The sequence below is a fragment of the Pleurodeles waltl genome, chromosome 3_1 (genome assembly GCF_031143425.1).
Source record: "Pleurodeles waltl isolate 20211129_DDA chromosome 3_1, aPleWal1.hap1.20221129, whole genome shotgun sequence".
NCBI lineage: Eukaryota > Metazoa > Chordata > Amphibia > Caudata > Salamandridae > Pleurodeles > Pleurodeles waltl.
The window spans coordinates 391,934,409-391,947,608 of NC_090440.1; the positions used below are offsets into that span (position 1 = coordinate 391,934,409).

The 13,200-nt window shown below is 40.3% G+C and overlaps 1 protein-coding gene across 1 annotated transcript in view; it reads left to right on the forward strand.

Annotated features, from left to right (window-relative positions):
* The window catches only part of TMC3 (transmembrane channel like 3), a 627,915-nt gene that overhangs the window by 381,144 nt on the left and 233,571 nt on the right, over positions 1-13,200 (forward strand). The window lies entirely within an intron of this gene.

Genomic DNA, 13,200 nt, shown 5'->3' on the forward strand with positions numbered 1-13,200 from the left:
AGAAATATATCACTGAAGGATTTCACAGTTGTTTTACATTTAATTCTTATCTTGCACGTGTTCAGGTCAAGTCTTCACCATAAGCAATGCCCTCAGATCACCACCGCTGCATGAAAGTGAAACACGATTATTCATGTAGAGCCCAAATTTGAACAGTGAATTTAGGCAATATATACAATTAGTCTTGCGTATTGAAAGGATGTAAATTAGACAGAAGAATGTTGGTGAGATAACCTGCGTGACTGAGATCACCAGGGCAGAGTGGGTTGTGAGGGTAATTACCAAGGGCATGAACATATCTTCCTTTCCTGGTAGTGCCCCTGGCTATGTCCCTGAAATGTTGATCACCTACTCTAAGGTAGTCGTCCATCACTTGTGCATTTGTCGCCCTAAGTGGGAAGTGTATGCCCAGACGTGGGTCCTTTGCTCCCCATGCCACTGGAGTCAAGTTAGCGTGGTTGATGAAGGGTGACATCCTAAAACTGGTGCCAGGATGCTTGTTTCCAGTACAGGGAGGATCTGACTTGACCTGCTCTGAAATAGCTGTCACTAATTATTCCACTGTGAGCATCAAAGGCGGCAGCAGAAACCACTGTTTCTTAACTCTGTAAGCATTAAACTAATCAGATATGAAGCCATTGCTTGCATCTGAAGCCATAATTTCCCAGTAGACCCATATGTCTTGTTCCCCAACCCGCTCTCTCCAGCATTCAAAAGATATATTCCCAGATGACCCAGTCAAAAGCCTTTTGGGCATCCAGGAAGAGATCCAGTGTTTCGTTAGTATTACCATCCATAACAGATATAACAGTGTTCTCCAGTGATTTTTGGATGATCAACCTGGTTCAGTGAATCAGGAATGGGCTGATCTTCATTACTAGGTTCACTAACACGTTGCTCAGTATTTTAATAACCAATTTAATGTGTAAGATAATTTATAGCTTGCACATTAAGCTGTGTAATCTCCTGTTTAGGTATGAGAGATTTATTTGCTTTGTTAAATTCATACTTTGACAATCCAACCCTGTCACGTCTTCGAAAATCTTACACAGAAAATGAACCAATAGGGTTTCATTATTTTTTTAAATTCAATTGGAAGTCTATTTTCCTTATCAGCCTTTCCAGTAGGCATAGCTTTGATCACCTCTAAGATTTAATCTTCAGAGATGTGGTCCTTGAGCCTGTCAAGTGTTTGAGCATAAGGCACAACAAATATATACTTTGTAAGAATTATTCCCTAGACTGCTTCTGAAGTGTACAGAGCGGAGAAGAAATATGCAGATTCACTGGTCATATCAAGTGGTCACAAATGGATTGAAGTCAAGAGTTCCCTTTGTTTCAATTGTAGTGCAAGGAGTCTACCAGCCTTTTCACCTTCTTTGTTATGCTTTTGTTAGTGTGCAACAAAGATTTTTCAAACCTTCCTGTTAAAAACTGTATTTAGTCGATCCTTGATCCCATTCCATGTACACCAGAAAGGTACATGTAGGCCAATTGTGTGAGGCGAGCAAAGCACTAGTGATAATGTGAGGCGTGGTTAGCTATCATATCCATCAGAAGTCCTCTGTCTCTTCTCTTTTCACTTTCAAGCCTTCTTGATTGGACTCGGATAGGGTTTGAAGTAAGTGGGACATCAGTTCCTCCCAGAATAAGTTTGGTTCTGTATATTTTAGCCTGTGCAGGTCAGAGAAAAAAATCTGATCAGATTTTGCTCAATTCGCCATAATGATAGTGCGTACAATAAAATCAAGTATTGAGCATGAATTAAAGAGAATGCTGGGTCAAATCATGTTCTCCTTATATATACCCACAGCAATTTATGAAGAGAAGAGGCAGTTCATCTTTGATTCTAATCTGGGAAGGTTGTGTTTCTCATGTCATGGAAACCTTCGAGTTTAGTGGGAAACCAGATTCTGTTTTGATTAGGTGGGCCACTTCTGATAAAATTTGATTGTCCTGGTTTTTGATGGCTAGGAACGCGAGTGCCTTCTTTCCTTTCACAAAGCTTGAGAGCCTGTTTAAATTTAGAAACCATATAAGAAGAATTTGCATTGCTAGAGCCAGGAAGTTGGCGGTTTTTAACCTCTCTTTTCAATCACAGTTGTTGGGCCCAACTAAGTAAGATATCTGACAACCGTGGTTGTAATTTGAGATATTGGATGTCAAGACTGTAATGTCAGGGCACATAGGTGGAAGTGTTGTGAAGTAAATAGACTGGTATAAGAGGAGTACCCGATGCATGGGGATTAAACATAAACAGGACTCATCAACAGGGCCCAATATATTTCATATTTTACAATTAACCCCCTCTCTGCCAGGCCTTTTCTCCCTCCGGTACCAAGCCTTTTTTTGGCTATTTGGGGCAGTTACCACTTAGGCCCTCATAACGTTTTGTTAACGTGGTCATTGTGTGCAACGTTTCGGTGTCCTTGTTGCAGTTTTTTTTCCATCAGAAATATATCACTGAAGGATTTCACAGTTGATTTACATTTAATTCTTATCTTGCACGTGTTCAGGTCAAGTCTTCACCATAAGCAATGCCCTCAGATCACCACCGCTGCATGAAAGTGAAACACGATTATTCATGTAGAGCCCAAATTTGAACAGTGAATTTAGGCAATATATACAATTAGTCTTGCGTATTGAAAGGATGTAAATTAGACAGAAGACTGTTGGTGAGATAACCTGCCTGACTGAGATCACCAGGGCAGAGTGGGTTGTGAGGGTAATTACCAAGGGCATGAACATATCTTCCTTTCCTGGTAGTGCCCCTGGCTATGTCCCTGAAATGTTGATCACCTACTCTAAGGTAGTCGTCCATCACTTGTGCATTTGTCGCCCTAAGTGGGAAGTGTATGCCCAGACGTGGGTCCTTTGCTCCCCATGCCACTGGAGTCAAGTTAGCGTGGTTGATGAAGGGTGACATCCTAAAACTGGTGCCAGGATGCTTGTTTCCAGTACAGGGAGGATCTGACTTGACCTGCTCTGAAATAGCTGTCACTAATTATTCCACTGTGAGCATCAAAGGCGGCAGCAGAAACCACTGTTTCTTAACTCTGTAAGCATTAAACTAATCAGATATGAAGCCATTGCTTGCATCAGAAGCCATAATTTCCCAGTAGACCCATATGTCTTGTTCCCAAACCCACCCTCTCCAGCATTCAAGAGATATATTCCCAGATAACCCAGTCAAAAGCCTTTTGGGCAGCCAGGAAGAGAGCCAGTGTTTCGTTAGTATCAATCTTTACCATCCATAACAGATATAACAGTGTTCTCCAGTGATTTATGGATGATCAACCTGGTTCAGTGAATCAGGAATGGGCTGATCTTCATTACTAGGTTCACTAACACGTTGCTCACTATCTTAATAACCAATTTAATGAGTGAGATCATTTATAGCTTGCACATTAAACTGTGTAATTTCATGTTTAGGTATGAGAGATTAATTTGCTTTGTTAAATTCATACTTTGACAATCCAAACCTGTCACATCTTCGAAGATCTTACACAGAAAATGAACCAATAGGGTTTCATTATTTTTTAAAATTCAATTGAAGTCTATTTTCTCTATGAGCCTGTCCAGTAGGCATAGATTTGATCACCTCTAAGATTTCATCTTCAGAGATGTGTTCCTTGAGCCTGTCAAGTGTTTTGAGCATAAGGCATAACAAATATGTACTTTGTAAGAATTATTCCCTAGACTGCTTCTGAAGTGTACAGAGCGGAGAAGAAATATGCAGATTCACTGGTCATATCAAGTGGTTACAAATGGATTGAAGTCATGAGTTCCCTTTGTTTCAATTGTAGTGCAAGGAGTCTACCAGCCTTTTCACGTTCTTTGTAATGCTTTTTTTAGTGTGCAACAAAGCTTTTTCAAACCTTCCTGTTAAAAACTGTATTTAGTCGATCCTTGATCCCATTCCATGTACACCAGAAAGGTACATGTAGGCCAATTATGTGATGCGAGCAAAGCACTAATGATAATGTAAGGCTTGGTTAGCTATCATATCCATCAGAAGTCTTCTGTCTCTTTTCTTTTCCCTTTCAAGCCTTCTTGATTGGACTCGGATAGGGTTTGAAGTAAGTGGGTCTTCAGTTCCTCCCAGAATAAGCTTGGTTCTGTATATTTTAGCCTGCGCAGGTCAGAGAAAAAAAATCAGATCAGATTTTGCTCCATTCGCCACAATGATAGTGCGTACAATAAAATCAAGTATTGAGCATGAATTAAAGAGGATGCTGGGTCAAATCATGTTCTCCTAATATATACCCACAGCAATTTATGAAGAGAAGAGGCATTTCATCTTTGATTCTAATCTGGGAAGGTTGGGTTTGTCATGTCATGGAAACCTTCGAGTTTAGTGGGAAAACATATTCTGTTTTGATTAGGTGGGTCACTCATGATAAAATTGGATTGTCCTGGTATTCAATGGCTAGGAACACAAGTGCCTTCTTTCCTTTCACAAAGCTTGAGAGCCTGTTTAAATTTATAAACCATATAAGAAGGATTTGCATTGTAAGAGCCAGGATGTTGGCGGTTTTTAACCTCTCTTTTCAATCACAGTTGTTGGGCCCAGCCAAGTAAGATATCTGACAATTGTGGTTATTATTTTAGATATTGGAGGTCAAGACTGTAATGTCAGGGCACGTAGGTGGAAGTGTTGTGAAGTAAATAGACTGGTATAAGAGGAGGACCCGATGCGGGGAGATTGAACATAAACAGGACTCATCAACAGGGCCCAAAGTTTACATATTTTACAATTAACCCCCTATCTGCCAGGCTTTTTCCCCTCTGGTGCCAAGCCTTTTTTTGGCTATTTGGGGCAGTTACCACTTAGGCCCTCATAAATTTTTGTCCACATGGTCATTGTGTGCAACGTTTCGGTGTCCTCCTTGCAGTTTTTTTCCATCAGAAATATATCGCTGAAGGATTTCACAGTTGTTTTACATTTAATTCTTATCTAGCACGTGTTCAGGTCAAGTCTTCACCATAAGCAATGCCCTCAGATCACCACTTCTGCATGAAAGTGAAACACGATTATTCATGTAGAGCCCAAATTTGAACAGTGAATTTAGGCAATATATATAATTAGTCTTGCGTATTGAAAGGATGTAAATTAGACAGAAGAATGTTGGTGAGATAACCTGCCTGACTAAGATCACCAGGGCAGAGTGGGTTGTGAGGGTAATCACCAAGGGCATGAACATCTCTTCCTTTCCTGGTATTGCCCCTGTCTATGTCCCTGACATGTCGATCACCTACTCTAAGGTAGTCGTCCATCACTTGTGCATTTGTCACCCTAAGTGGGAAGTGTATGCCCAGACATGGGTCCTTTGCTCCCCATGCTACTGGAGTCAAGTTAGCGTGGCTAATGAAAGGTGACACCCTAAAACTGGTGCCAGGATGCTTGATTCCAGTCCAGGAAGGATTTGACTTGACCTGTTCTGAAATAGCTATCACTAATTATTCCACTGTGAGCATAAAAGGCGGCAGCAGAAACCACTGTTTCGTAACTGTGTAAGCATTAAACTAATAAGATATGAAGCCATTGCTTGCATCAGAAGCCATAATTTCCCAGTAGACCTATATGTCTTGTTCCCAAACCCGCCCTCTCCAGCATTCAAAAGATATATTCCCAGATGACCCAGTCGAAAGCCTTTTGGGCAGCCAGGAAGAGAGCCAGTGTTTCGTTAGTATCAATCTTTACCATCCATAAAAGATATAACAGTGTTCTCCAGTGATTTATGGATGATCAACCGGGTTCTGTGAATCGGGAATGGGCTGATCTTCACTACTAGGTTCACTAACACGTTGCTCACTATCTTAATAACCAATTTAATGAGTGAGATCATTTATAGCTTGCACATTAAACTGTGTAATTTCATGTTTAGGTATGAGAGATTTATTTTCATTGTTAAATTCATACTTTGACAATCCAAACCTGTCACATCTTTGAAGATCTTACACAGAAAATGAACCAATAGGGTTTCATTATTTTTTACAATTCAATTGAAAGTCTATTTTCTCTATGAGCCTTTCCAGTAGGCATAGATTTGATCACCTCTAAGATTTCATCTTCAGAGATGTGTTCCTTGAGCCTGTCAAGTGTTTTGAGCATAAGGCATAACAAATATGTACTTTGTAAGAATTATTCCCTAGACTGCTTCTGAAGTGTACAGAGAGGAGAAGAAATATGCAGATTCACTGGTCATATCAAGTGGTTACAAACGGATTGAAGTCATGAGTTCCCTTTGTTTCAATTGTAGTGCAAGGAGTCTACCAGCCTTTTCACGTTCTTTGTAATGCTTTTTTTAGTGTGCAACAAAGCTTTTTCAAACCTTCCTGTTAAAAACTGTATTTAGTCGATCCTTGATCCCATTCCATGTACACCAGAAAGGTACATGTAGGCCAATTATGTGATGCGAGCAAAGCACTAATGATAATGTAAGGCTTGGTTAGCTATCATATCCATCAGAAGTCTTCTGTCTCTTTTCTTTTCACTTTCAAGCCTTCTTGATTGGACTCGGATAGGGTTTGAAGTAAGTGGGTCTTCAGTTCCTCCCAGAATAAGCTTGGTTCTGTATATTTTAGCCTGCGCAGGTCAGAGAAAAAAAATCAGATCAGATTTTGCTCCATTCGCCACAATGATAGTGCGTACAATAAAATCAAGTATTGAGCATGAATTAAAGAGGATGCTGGGTCAAATCATGTTCTCCTAATATATACCCACAGCAATTTATGAAGAGAAGAGGCATTTCATCTTTGATTCTAATCTGGGAAGGTTGGGTTTGTCATGTCATGGAAACCTTCGAGTTTAGTGGGAAAACATATTCTGTTTTGATTAGGTGGGTCACTCATGATAAAATTGGATTGTCCTGGTTTTCAATGGCTAGGAACACAAGTGCCTTCTTTCCTTTCACAAAGCTTGAGAGCCTGTTTAAATTTATAAACCATATAAGAAGGATTTGCATTGTAAGAGCCAGGATGTTGGCGGTTTTTAACCTCTCTTTTCAATCACAGTTGTTGGGCCCAGCCAAGTAAGATATCTGACAATTGTGGTTATTATTTTAGATATTGGAGGTCAAGACTGTAATGTCAGGGCACGTAGGTGGAAGTGTTGTGAAGTAAATAGACTGGTATAAGAGGAGGACCCGATGCGGGGAGATTGAACATAAACAGGACTCATCAACAGGGCCCAAAGTTTACATATTTTACAATTAACCCCCTATCTGCCAGGCTTTTTCCCCTCTGGTGCCAAGCCTTTTTTTGGCTATTTGGGGCAGTTACCACTTAGGCCCTCATAAATTTTTGTCCACATGGTCATTGTGTGCAATGTTTCGGTGTCCTCCTTGCAGTTTTTTTCCATCAGAAATATATCGCTGAAGGATTTCACAGTTGTTTTACATTTAATTCTTATCTAGCACGTGTTCAGGTCAAGTCTTCACCATAAGCAATGCCCTCAGATCACCACTTCTGCATGAAAGTGAAACACGATTATTCATGTAGAGCCCAAATTTGAACAGTGAATTTAGGCAATATATATAATTAGTCTTGCGTATTGAAAGGATGTAAATTAGACAGAAGAATGTTGGTGAGATAACCTGCCTGACTAAGATCACCAGGGCAGAGTGGGTTGTGAGGGTAATCACCAAGGGCATGAACATCTCTTCCTTTCCTGGTATTGCCCCTGTCTATGTCCCTGACATGTCGATCACCTACTCTAAGGTAGTCGTCCATCACTTGTGCATTTGTCACCCTAAGTGGGAAGTGTATGCCCAGACATGGGTCCTTTGCTCCCCATGCTACTGGAGTCAAGTTAGCGTGGCTAATGAAAGGTGACACCCTAAAACTGGTGCCAGGATGCTTGATTCCAGTCCAGGAAGGATTTGACTTGACCTGTTCTGAAATAGCTATCACTAATTATTCCACTGTGAGCATAAAAGGCGGCAGCAGAAACCACTGTTTCGTAACTCTGTAAGCATTAAACTAATAAGATATGAAGCCATTGCTTGCATCAGAAGCCATAATTTCCCAGTAGACCTATATGTCTTGTTCCCAAACCCGCCCTCTCCAGCATTCAAAAGATATATTCCCAGATGACCCAGTCGAAAGCCTTTTGGGCAGCCAGGAAGAGAGCCAGTGTTTCGTTAGTATCAATCTTTACCATCCATAAAAGATATAACAGTGTTCTCCAGTGATTTATGGATGATCAACCGGGTTCTGTGAATCGGGAATGGGCTGATCTTCACTACTAGGTTCACTAACACGTTGCTCACTATCTTAATAACCAATTTAATGAGTGAGATCATTTATAGCTTGCACATTAAACTGTGTAATTTCATGTTTAGGTATGAGAGATTTATTTTCATTGTTAAATTCATACTTTGACAATCCAAACCTGTCACATCTTTGAAGATCTTACACAGAAAATGAACCAATAGGGTTTCATTATTTTTTACAATTCAATTGAAAGTCTATTTTCTCTATGAGCCTTTCCAGTAGGCATAGATTTGATCACCTCTAAGATTTCATCTTCAGAGATGTGTTCCTTGAGCCTGTCAAGTGTTTTGAGCATAAGGCATAACAAATATGTACTTTGTAAGAATTATTCCCTAGACTGCTTCTGAAGTGTACAGAGCGGAGAAGAAATATGCAGATTCACTGGTCATATCAAGTGGTTACAAATGGATTGAAGTCATGAGTTCCCTTTGTTTCAATTGTAGTGCAAGGAGTCTACCAGCCTTTTCACGTTCTTTGTAATGCTTTTTTTAGTGTGCAACAAAGCTTTTTCAAACCTTCCTGTTAAAAACTGTATTTAGTCGATCCTTGATCCCATTCCATGTACACCAGAAAGGTACATGTAGGCCAATTATGTGATGCGAGCAAAGCACTAATGATAATGTAAGGCTTGGTTAGCTATCATATCCATCAGAAGTCTTCTGTCTCTTTTCTTTTCCCTTTCAAGCCTTCTTGATTGGACTCGGATAGGGTTTGAAGTAAGTGGGTCTTCAGTTCCTCCCAGAATAAGCTTGGTTCTGTATATTTTAGCCTGCGCAGGTCAGAGAAAAAAAATCAGATCAGATTTTGCTCCATTCGCCACAATGATAGTGCGTACAATAAAATCAAGTATTGAGCATGAATTAAAGAGGATGCTGGGTCAAATCATGTTCTCCTAATATATACCCACAGCAATTTATGAAGAGAAGAGGCATTTCATCTTTGATTCTAATCTGGGAAGGTTGGGTTTGTCATGTCATGGAAACCTTCGAGTTTAGTGGGAAAACATATTCTGTTTTGATTAGGTGGGTCACTCATGATAAAATTGGATTGTCCTGGTATTCAATGGCTAGGAACACAAGTGCCTTCTTTCCTTTCACAAAGCTTGAGAGCCTGTTTAAATTTATAAACCATATAAGAAGGATTTGCATTGTAAGAGCCAGGATGTTGGCGGTTTTTAACCTCTCTTTTCAATCACAGTTGTTGGGCCCAGCCAAGTAAGATATCTGACAATTGTGGTTATTATTTTAGATATTGGAGGTCAAGACTGTAATGTCAGGGCACGTAGGTGGAAGTGTTGTGAAGTAAATAGACTGGTATAAGAGGAGGACCCGATGCGGGGAGATTGAACATAAACAGGACTCATCAACAGGGCCCAAAGTTTACATATTTTACAATTAACCCCCTATCTGCCAGGCTTTTTCCCCTCTGGTGCCAAGCCTTTTTTTGGCTATTTGGGGCAGTTACCACTTAGGCCCTCATAAATTTTTGTCCACATGGTCATTGTGTGCAACGTTTCGGTGTCCTCCTTGCAGTTTTTTTCCATCAGAAATATATCGCTGAAGGATTTCACAGTTGTTTTACATTTAATTCTTATCTAGCACGTGTTCAGGTCAAGTCTTCACCATAAGCAATGCCCTCAGATCACCACTTCTGCATGAAAGTGAAACACGATTATTCATGTAGAGCCCAAATTTGAACAGTGAATTTAGGCAATATATATAATTAGTCTTGCGTATTGAAAGGATGTAAATTAGACAGAAGAATGTTGGTGAGATAACCTGCCTGACTAAGATCACCAGGGCAGAGTGGGTTGTGAGGGTAATCACCAAGGGCATGAACATCTCTTCCTTTCCTGGTATTGCCCCTGTCTATGTCCCTGACATGTCGATCACCTACTCTAAGGTAGTCGTCCATCACTTGTGCATTTGTCACCCTAAGTGGGAAGTGTATGCCCAGACATGGGTCCTTTGCTCCCCATGCTACTGGAGTCAAGTTAGCGTGGCTAATGAAAGGTGACACCCTAAAACTGGTGCCAGGATGCTTGATTCCAGTCCAGGAAGGATTTGACTTGACCTGTTCTGAAATAGCTATCACTAATTATTCCACTGTGAGCATAAAAGGCGGCAGCAGAAACCACTGTTTCGTAACTGTGTAAGCATTAAACTAATAAGATATGAAGCCATTGCTTGCATCAGAAGCCATAATTTCCCAGTAGACCTATATGTCTTGTTCCCAAACCCGCCCTCTCCAGCATTCAAAAGATATATTCCCAGATGACCCAGTCGAAAGCCTTTTGGGCAGCCAGGAAGAGAGCCAGTGTTTCGTTAGTATCAATCTTTACCATCCATAAAAGATATAACAGTGTTCTCCAGTGATTTATGGATGATCAACCGGGTTCTGTGAATCGGGAATGGGCTGATCTTCACTACTAGGTTCACTAACACGTTGCTCACTATCTTAATAACCAATTTAATGAGTGAGATCATTTATAGCTTGCACATTAAACTGTGTAATTTCATGTTTAGGTATGAGAGATTTATTTTCATTGTTAAATTCATACTTTGACAATCCAAACCTGTCACATCTTTGAAGATCTTACACAGAAAATGAACCAATAGGGTTTCATTATTTTTTACAATTCAATTGAAAGTCTATTTTCTCTATGAGCCTTTCCAGTAGGCATAGATTTGATCACCTCTAAGATTTCATCTTCAGAGATGTGTTCCTTGAGCCTGTCAAGTGTTTTGAGCATAAGGCATAACAAATATGTACTTTGTAAGAATTATTCCCTAGACTGCTTCTGAAGTGTACAGAGAGGAGAAGAAATATGCAGATTCACTGGTCATATCAAGTGGTTACAAACGGATTGAAGTCATGAGTTCCCTTTGTTTCAATTGTAGTGCAAGGAGTCTACCAGCCTTTTCACGTTCTTTGTAATGCTTTTTTTAGTGTGCAACAAAGCTTTTTCAAACCTTCCTGTTAAAAACTGTATTTAGTCGATCCTTGATCCCATTCCATGTACACCAGAAAGGTACATGTAGGCCAATTATGTGATGCGAGCAAAGCACTAATGATAATGTAAGGCTTGGTTAGCTATCATATCCATCAGAAGTCTTCTGTCTCTTTTCTTTTCACTTTCAAGCCTTCTTGATTGGACTCGGATAGGGTTTGAAGTAAGTGGGTCTTCAGTTCCTCCCAGAATAAGCTTGGTTCTGTATATTTTAGCCTGCGCAGGTCAGAGAAAAAAAATCAGATCAGATTTTGCTCCATTCGCCACAATGATAGTGCGTACAATAAAATCAAGTATTGAGCATGAATTAAAGAGGATGCTGGGTCAAATCATGTTCTCCTAATATATACCCACAGCAATTTATGAAGAGAAGAGGCATTTCATCTTTGATTCTAATCTGGGAAGGTTGGGTTTGTCATGTCATGGAAACCTTCGAGTTTAGTGGGAAAACATATTCTGTTTTGATTAGGTGGGTCACTCATGATAAAATTGGATTGTCCTGGTTTTCAATGGCTAGGAACACAAGTGCCTTCTTTCCTTTCACAAAGCTTGAGAGCCTGTTTAAATTTATAAACCATATAAGAAGGATTTGCATTGTAAGAGCCAGGATGTTGGCGGTTTTTAACCTCTCTTTTCAATCACAGTTGTTGGGCCCAGCCAAGTAAGATATCTGACAATTGTGGTTATTATTTTAGATATTGGAGGTCAAGACTGTAATGTCAGGGCACGTAGGTGGAAGTGTTGTGAAGTAAATAGACTGGTATAAGAGGAGGACCCGATGCGGGGAGATTGAACATAAACAGGACTCATCAACAGGGCCCAAAGTTTACATATTTTACAATTAACCCCCTATCTGCCAGGCTTTTTCCCCTCTGGTGCCAAGCCTTTTTTTGGCTATTTGGGGCAGTTACCACTTAGGCCCTCATAAATTTTTGTCCACATGGTCATTGTGTGCAATGTTTCGGTGTCCTCCTTGCAGTTTTTTTCCATCAGAAATATATCGCTGAAGGATTTCACAGTTGTTTTACATTTAATTCTTATCTAGCACGTGTTCAGGTCAAGTCTTCACCATAAGCAATGCCCTCAGATCACCACTTCTGCATGAAAGTGAAACACGATTATTCATGTAGAGCCCAAATTTGAACAGTGAATTTAGGCAATATATATAATTAGTCTTGCGTATTGAAAGGATGTAAATTAGACAGAAGAATGTTGGTGAGATAACCTGCCTGACTAAGATCACCAGGGCAGAGTGGGTTGTGAGGGTAATCACCAAGGGCATGAACATCTCTTCCTTTCCTGGTATTGCCCCTGTCTATGTCCCTGACATGTCGATCACCTACTCTAAGGTAGTCGTCCATCACTTGTGCATTTGTCACCCTAAGTGGGAAGTGTATGCCCAGACATGGGTCCTTTGCTCCCCATGCTACTGGAGTCAAGTTAGCGTGGCTAATGAAAGGTGACACCCTAAAACTGGTGCCAGGATGCTTGATTCCAGTCCAGGAAGGATTTGACTTGACCTGTTCTGAAATAGCTATCACTAATTATTCCACTGTGAGCATAAAAGGCGGCAGCAGAAACCACTGTTTCGTAACTCTGTAAGCATTAAACTAATAAGATATGAAGCCATTGCTTGCATCAGAAGCCATAATTTCCCAGTAGACCTATATGTCTTGTTCCCAAACCCGCCCTCTCCAGCATTCAAAAGATATATTCCCAGATGACCCAGTCGAAAGCCTTTTGGGCAGCCAGGAAGAGAGCCAGTGTTTCGTTAGTATCAATCTTTACCATCCATAAAAGATATAACAGTGTTCTCCAGTGATTTATGGATGATCAACCGGGTTCTGTGAATCGGGAATGGGCTGATCTTCACTACTAGGTTCACTAACACGTTGCTCACTATCTTAATAACC